Genomic DNA, 7,500 nt, shown 5'->3' on the forward strand with positions numbered 1-7,500 from the left:
GACCGGCAAAAAACCAGAGAGCAATATCTCTCTAGCTCAAAATCTATACTTGCGACGTCTCTCTGTTGCCCTTCTCCCTCGTAAAACCACATATATAGAAAATAACACGCTAAAAGACTTTGTCTTTCGTGGATTGCCGCCATTATGAGTCAAAGTGGGCGCGCAAAGTCGTCATAGTAGAACAAGTCCCTATCGCGTGGTCAAAAGAAGCGATACCCACGACCATTTGGAAACCAAGAAAGCCAAGGTTCGGTCTGAGTCGTTTGCTCGCTCCAGGGGGTTAGTTTCATACGACAGAGACGACCCGTAGGAGAGAGACGACTATGCCCATTAGTCTTCTCTGTCGTCCCAAAAAATTGTCATACGATTGGAACGACTATGTGGAAACACTCGCGTGAAAATCCAAGACGACCCGTACGACAGAAGCGACACTGTCGTCCCGGTAGAGTCTCCATTATGAATTTGAATAAAACATTTCTTCGAATATTTCCCGCACGAAACATCACACAGACCTGAATCTTTGCGAGGCAGTTTGAATATTCATTTTCTTTTGTCTCTTTGATGCATGGCTTTATTTGTTGAATGGTTTTGATGATGGTGTGACAGTGAAAACCGGCACTGAAAAGGATGTTATTTTAAAATTCTTAAGACCTAAACGATGCAATCGTAACTATAAAAAAACAATTGGCGGATATGATTCTCGATTAACGCTAATTTAAGAGGTAATAGTGCTCAAAATTTCAACATGTAAGGCGGAGCGCGCATTTAGGAATTACTCCCCAGACTAAATCCTGAATTGTGCTCCACCCAATCCTGTTACTATTAATTATATCTGTACCCGTACAGAGAACTCCACGCGATGACTCGAGCCTCAGCTCACTGAATTCCAACCAAAATCGACATTTCCTACATTTCCATCAAAGATCGTTTACGGTAAGTTAACCTTGGTAACTCAAACACTCCAGAACTCCGCTGAACTCCCTGTTCCGTCTGTTAGTCGCTATTCACCAAGTTTTCAAACATGGCTATACACCTTTATTGAGTGATTTGGTTGTCCAATGCAAAGGCAGAGAGGGAACTTCGAATTCTACATGCATAGGTATCAATAGAAGTATGCATTACTCAAAGAAATGTAGGGGAGTTAAGTCATGCTTCATGCAAGAAGGTGTAAGTACCGGTTGTGTCTCTTAAAAAAAAGTTCTGCCATGAGTACTAGTGAGTAATTAGAGTCCAATTAATCGCTGTTACGTAATGATTAAGAACAACATCACGCGCAAATGTCGTGTCGCAGCGAAATACTTCCCACTAACTCAAGGCAATTTTAATGTCTTTTTGGTCATTTTCATCAAGTTTCAACCTTGGTGAGTCTTTGATGGTGAAGACGTGACTGTAAAAAAAGTGCACATCACCTCAGAACATCCTATTTCATTTCACTTAAGGGTGCTTTCTATTGGGATCTTAAAATCCGGATCTTCGGATTTCCACTTGAATACAATGCTTATGCAAAATTTTGAAAGGACAAACAAAGAGTATCATGCCATTTTTGATATTGGCTAATAATTTGAGTGAAGAGAATTTTCTTGAACGAAAACACCTTATTTGTCTCCAGAATGTAAATCTTGTTAAAAGTACTGATCTACAAGAGAATCTACAAAGATAGCCGAAGAAAGCCTTTCTACTGAGTCATCGGAATATGCGAACCGAACCTGTAATGCCTTAGCTCTCAAATGCGTTTTTCTGCTTGCCTCGGGATAGGGTATGGTTTTTTGGGGTTCTCAATGTTTTTCAATTCACACCAAAAAAAAGGATAGTAATTTTAACTCCAAACATGAGTAAAGTTTCCACTTAACTGCATGCAACAAGTTGAGAATAAATACACACACAATATGAGTTGTTATTAATATCCAACACGGTGAGTTAACACAACTCAATTGTCTGAGTAATGGAGGGTGTTTTCCATTTACCAAGAACTTCCGGAAATGGAAACGCCCTTCAGGCTCCTAAGGCAGCCTAAATCCGTTGAATCGAGGAACGTAATTAATAGGCAGAACATGACTTTGCATTAGTTTTTCAGTGTTCCTCGTGTCTTTCCCGTAGCTTGTTAATCTACCTTGGATGCGCGTGCTTAAGGTTATCATGTTCGGTTTTTTTTTTTGTTTTTTTTTTTTTTTTTTTGTATTTTGTTATTTCCGAGGAACGATGGGTCTCTTAGACACCTCCTTGCTCTTATTTCAAAGTTTGGAATCTGTTCGGGTCTTGTCATAAATTTTGACAAAACAGAAATGTTCATCTTGGGGAACTCGGTTATGGCTCCAGCACAGGACCAAAGTATTATGAACATTGACGTTAAGAGAGCTTTGAAAATATTAGGGGTGTATTTTACTTATGACCGCCGTCTGCGACACAAACTAAATTTTAAGGAAATAATAGATGCTATCAAAACAAAACTTCAACTTTGGAAGTGGAGAAATCTGACAATAATCAGAAGAATTCAGATCGTTAAAGCTTTTGTAATTCCACTGATAGTGTACCGTGCTGGATCAATTTGTATAGATAAAGATGTGGTAACTGAGGCTAATAGGATTATATTTGACTTTATATGGAAAGGGAAAGACAAAGTAAAACGAACTTCCCTAGTTGGTGACATAAAGGATGGGGGCCTTAAGGCTCCGCGTTTAGAATCGATAATTAAGACTCATAGAATAATGCTTTGCCAGAGACTCGCGGATGAAGAACCTGGTAATTGGAAAACTATTTTATTTCACTATTTGAAACAGGTCGGCGGGAAGTTCATCCTCTGTTGCAACTTTGACATAAAAAAGCTACCGATAAACCTCCCGAAGTATTACAGGGAATGTTTTGAGTGTTTTTTGCATTGCTCCGCAGCCACCGATAACAATGTACTTGACCTCTCTCACGAACAAATTTCCAACACTGTTCTTTGGAACAATAAATTTATATGTATTAATGGTAAATCAGTCTTCAATCAAAGCTTGGTTAGTAAAGGTCTAATTAAAATAGGCGATTTAGTAACAGAGAAAAACCAATTTATTTCTCAATGTAATCAAAGCCGGGTGAATCTTTCTCCAAAAGATATTTAATGATTTGATGTCCTTAGTTGATGCAATCCCTGCACCCTGGCAACAGTCCCTGAAAATAAATGGATACTTGAACAAGAGTCCTTTTGTTATTCAGGACCAAATTCAACTTGTGCTCAATAACCAGGAGGTCTCGATCACTGAGGCGACCTTTAAGAACGTTTATAGGGAGATGGTCTCTGGATTTGTCACTCCACCGACAGCTCATTCAAAGTTTAATGAAATCTTTAATGGTGTTTGTTTGGACTGGAACGAAATTCATAGTCATGCCCTTTCTAGTCGCTTTAGACACAAAGTCACGGGAATTTCAATATAAAATTCTAAATATAGGTATTTAGTGCTTTCAATTCACCAACCAAACACAAGAATGTTGAAAGAATTATATATGCATTTCGTCGGTAAAATTATAAAATAGTAAAAGGTAAAAGCTGTTAAAATGTTTGACTAAACGTTTTCGATCTTGCGATCATCTTCAGAGCGATTAAATTGCATAAACCAACTGTTTTATATTTGTAGTTACGTAATACCAGTTCCCATGGGGTGTAAGGTAAGGTGGAATGACTGGACTTGTTTATTTAGGACTGGTTTGAAGCGTGCGATGTAAAATGCCTCTTTTATTTTTCTCTTTGTCCATGAGTGAGCCGAAGTCAAAATGTCCCATGTGAATTTGTGTTCGGGGTGTTTCTTTAGGTGTTTGGCCGGTTCCGATTGTTTGTTTATATCGGAATGTTCGTTGACACGTACTTCCAGATTGCGTGCCGTTTCAGCAATGTAAGCTTGATTACAAGTACACGTGCCTATGTATATTACGGTTGATGCGTGAAAAACATTCATCCATCACACGTAATATACATAGGCACGTGTACTTGTAATCAAGGTTACATTGGTGAAACGGCACGCAATCTGAAAGTACGTGTCAACGAACATTCCGATATAACCAAACAATCGGAACCGGCCAAACACCTAAAGAAACACCCCGAACACAAATTCACATGAGACATTTTGACTTCGGCTCACTCATGGACAAAGAGAAAAATAAAAGAGGCATTTTACATCGCACGCTTCAAACCAGTCCTAAAGAAACAAGTCCAGTCATTCCACCTTACCGTATACCCCATGGGAACTGGTATTACGTAACCACAAATATAAAACAGTTGGTTTATGCAATTTAATCACTCTGAAGATGATAGCAAGATCGAAAACGTTTAGTCAAACATTTTAACTGTTTTTACTTTTTACTATTATTGAAAGAATTGTTTGAGTCAGAACATCCTTGTAAATTACTGACAAAAGTGGGTGGCTTTTTTCCTCAGTTCCTAACCCTAACCCTAATCAACTGTCCGATCGTATTAAAGGCTGGAGGCTGCACAAAGTCTCTTCACAATGCCTACAAGACTGAACAGAGGTTGAACTGCAGACTTCAAGAAACCCTCCTAAAGCGCAAGAATTGTAAATTTGCTTTTATTAAGTTTCTTATCGTCACACACTTAGCAAACCAACAAAAGTTTAATTTACTAGATTCTTGTGGCTAATCATGATTTGCATTTAAATTGAACGTGTTCGTGAAATCAGAATCCGTAGATCCGCTGCAGGCGTCTTACGGATTCTGATCTCACGAACACATTTAAATGCAAACAGTCATGATTAGCTACAAGAATGTTGAAAGAATAGACCCATTTCAGTAATTTCCAATCTGGAGGACAAAACAATGGTTGTTCTGCCCCCTGAGAGAAGCAAATTAAACCTTTCAAATGCAAAACAATCTTATTGTTTTGTCCTCCAGATTGGGAATTAACTGAAAGGAGGGTCTGTCAAATCGTATAAAAGGCTGGAGGTTGCGCGAAGTTTCTTCACAATTGCCTTGAAGGGTGAACAGAGACCTTATTGCAAACTTCAAAGGAACCCTTCTGAAGCACGACAAATCTCACACTCGTACTGCAAAGGTAGGCAAAAGTGATTCTGCTAATGCGTTTTCTCACGGCTTTAAGTCCAAGATTTTTAAGCGTTTTTAACCCGAAAGGCTGTAATAAACAAGACTCCGAGTTGCCTTGACTATGTCAGCGTTGATCTTCTACAAGGGTTTTCCAACAACAGTGAGTAGGTAGCTCACTCTCGTAGAAAGAGCTAACATAACTGCACGAATTAGCGTTAAACTGATTTACGGTGATAAATCACGGCAAGAAGGAGCGACAGTAATTTGTTGATGCAATTAGATCGATCTCCGACAAGACAAAGTATTTTGGGCGTTGTGATAAAGTTAACGACGGGAGGGCAGGGCACTTACTGGCCTTTCCCACCCAAAAGACAAAGATCTAAGTCTCGGTACAATCCATTGACAATTTAGTACTAACCCCTTAGGGCAGTTACAATGATGTGAGGCGCGTTTGTGATGTGTTTGGACTAAACGTAACATTACATTTGTCATTTTTCCAAGCTGGGAAACTAAAAAATAGACATGTAAAGCAACTTTGTGCCTCAAGTTCAGTGAAAATGAATTATACCGCCGAAGCGAACGAAGATAGGGATGATGCCATGGAAATAGAGAAAGGCATAAAGAAGCGAGTATTCTTGCGTTGAAACATCTTTTTGAACTGAGAGGCCTGCAGATAATACTGCACCTAAAATACTCAGTCAAGAAATCCAGAGACTCTATCTAAACTTTAACTAAAATTGTGAAAGGGGCTTTAATTAATTTGTCACAAGGATTGTCCTGTTTTCTGGACAAAACCACTCAGAAATCCTTCTTAGTGTAGTGACTCTTACTCGTGCCAAAGGCATTCCTTGAAATCGACGAGCTTCAATCGATTTCATCGTCCGCCGAACATTTTTGGCCATAACTTCGAGAATTTGAACATTTAAGCCAAGATGCAATCCATTTTCAGCCTTCATCTGTAGCAACAAAAACAAATGAATACATTGCAGTAACATAGCCTTCAGTAAACTGTTTTCACTGATTTTAAAATGTCTTTCAGCATTCTACAACAACATCAAAATAGCGTGAGAGAGCCCCTTGATATCTCAAACCGACGTGAGTTGTCTATGGGGTTTAAAATAATCAGTCTAGATTTCTAGCGTCTTGTGGAAAAATGCCTTGTCGGTGTTAAGTGCCGTCACAAATGGGAACAACTGTCAAGTCTTGATTACCTTGTTGGAGAAAAAAGACAAACACAGATGATTGATTAACAATTGGAGACCGATTTCGTGGATTAATATCGATGTTAAAATTGCGTCAGACCGGTGCAGTTGCAAGAAGAGTGGAAACTCTGTGAAAATCTTTGACTGCCGGGCAGTTAGTCTATTTAAGACCTTTCATGCCCGCTTGCCGGGCACATAGCCGCGCCCAATAAATAAAAGGGCATAATCCTGTGCCAACGATTTGAATTCATCCGTTGAAGTTGAGATCCTTCCACCTCTAAACTCGCAACTTCTGTTTAATAGATTTAACCGATTCTCGATCGTAAAGTGCACGCCTAGGATTTTGACCGATTTTTAAAAGCAGTACAGGCGATGTGAGAAGTAGAGAATTAAGGAGTTGGTTTCGTGTGAACTAATTACCAGTTATTACTAGTAATAGTTTTCAGTACATCTGCCCCCGCTTAAGATAATATGGATGACAGTTGAGGTGTTTTCCAATTAATATGTGCTGCACATTGTGATGTCTTCATATTATGCTACGTATAATTCAGTAGGTTGGTAAATGAAATTGAAAGATGCAAAGAAAGGATGGCTAACAACAAACGGCCATTTATTTTCAATTTGCATCAACGTTTATTTGATACGCTATCAATTGAAAAGCAATTTACATAATTATGGAAAGTGCCTTGAAAATATGATACATTGCAATTTCCCGGGGTACTTAGTGAAAAATCAGCCTCAAGCTGTTCTCAACATGTTCTTAAATTCTATCTGAAAATTATACACTGTATTGTTCAACTGACACTGCTTTATTAATTGACTCCATTGAACATTGTCGTTGGTTGCACAACAGTATTGTCAATTTTGCAGAGATTACTTCCCGTGCTTCACTTTCACTGTGCTATAAAACTTAAGGACAAAGAGTACAAAAATTCCAATAAAGAAAATTGATTTTAAAATGACATGGTTTTCCTGACCCAGTAATTTTTAATTTAACCGGTACCCAGTATTTCCTTATATATAAGAACCAGTTGAATTTATCAGGCTGAATTTGTTCTTATGTATATGGTGTTCTTTTTATCAAATTTCATCCTGGAGGTTCTTAATCCACCAGTTCATGCGGGATTTTACTGTACGTTATACTAGAAAATTAATTTGTTCTAATGTAAAATATATTCAAAGGGTCTTGCTTAAGAGTGTTTATGTACTGTTAACCTTGAGATCTGCAGCAAGACTATTTCGATGATACCCTGATAATAAAAAGCTC

At 38.4% G+C, this 7,500-nt stretch overlaps 1 long non-coding RNA gene across 1 annotated transcript in view; it reads left to right on the forward strand.

Annotated features, from left to right (window-relative positions):
- The first annotated feature begins 4,850 nt into the window (after window positions 1–4,850).
- The window catches only part of LOC138011232 (uncharacterized), a 12,327-nt gene continuing 9,677 nt past the window's right edge, over window positions 4,851–7,500 (forward strand). Inside the window, exon 1 of the long non-coding RNA XR_011124663.1 lies at window positions 4,851–5,041. This is a non-coding gene — a long non-coding RNA (uncharacterized lncRNA). The remainder of the gene's footprint in view (window positions 5,042–7,500) is intronic.

Source organism: Montipora foliosa, chromosome 7 (genome assembly GCF_036669935.1).
Source record: "Montipora foliosa isolate CH-2021 chromosome 7, ASM3666993v2, whole genome shotgun sequence".
Lineage (NCBI taxonomy): Eukaryota > Metazoa > Cnidaria > Anthozoa > Scleractinia > Acroporidae > Montipora > Montipora foliosa.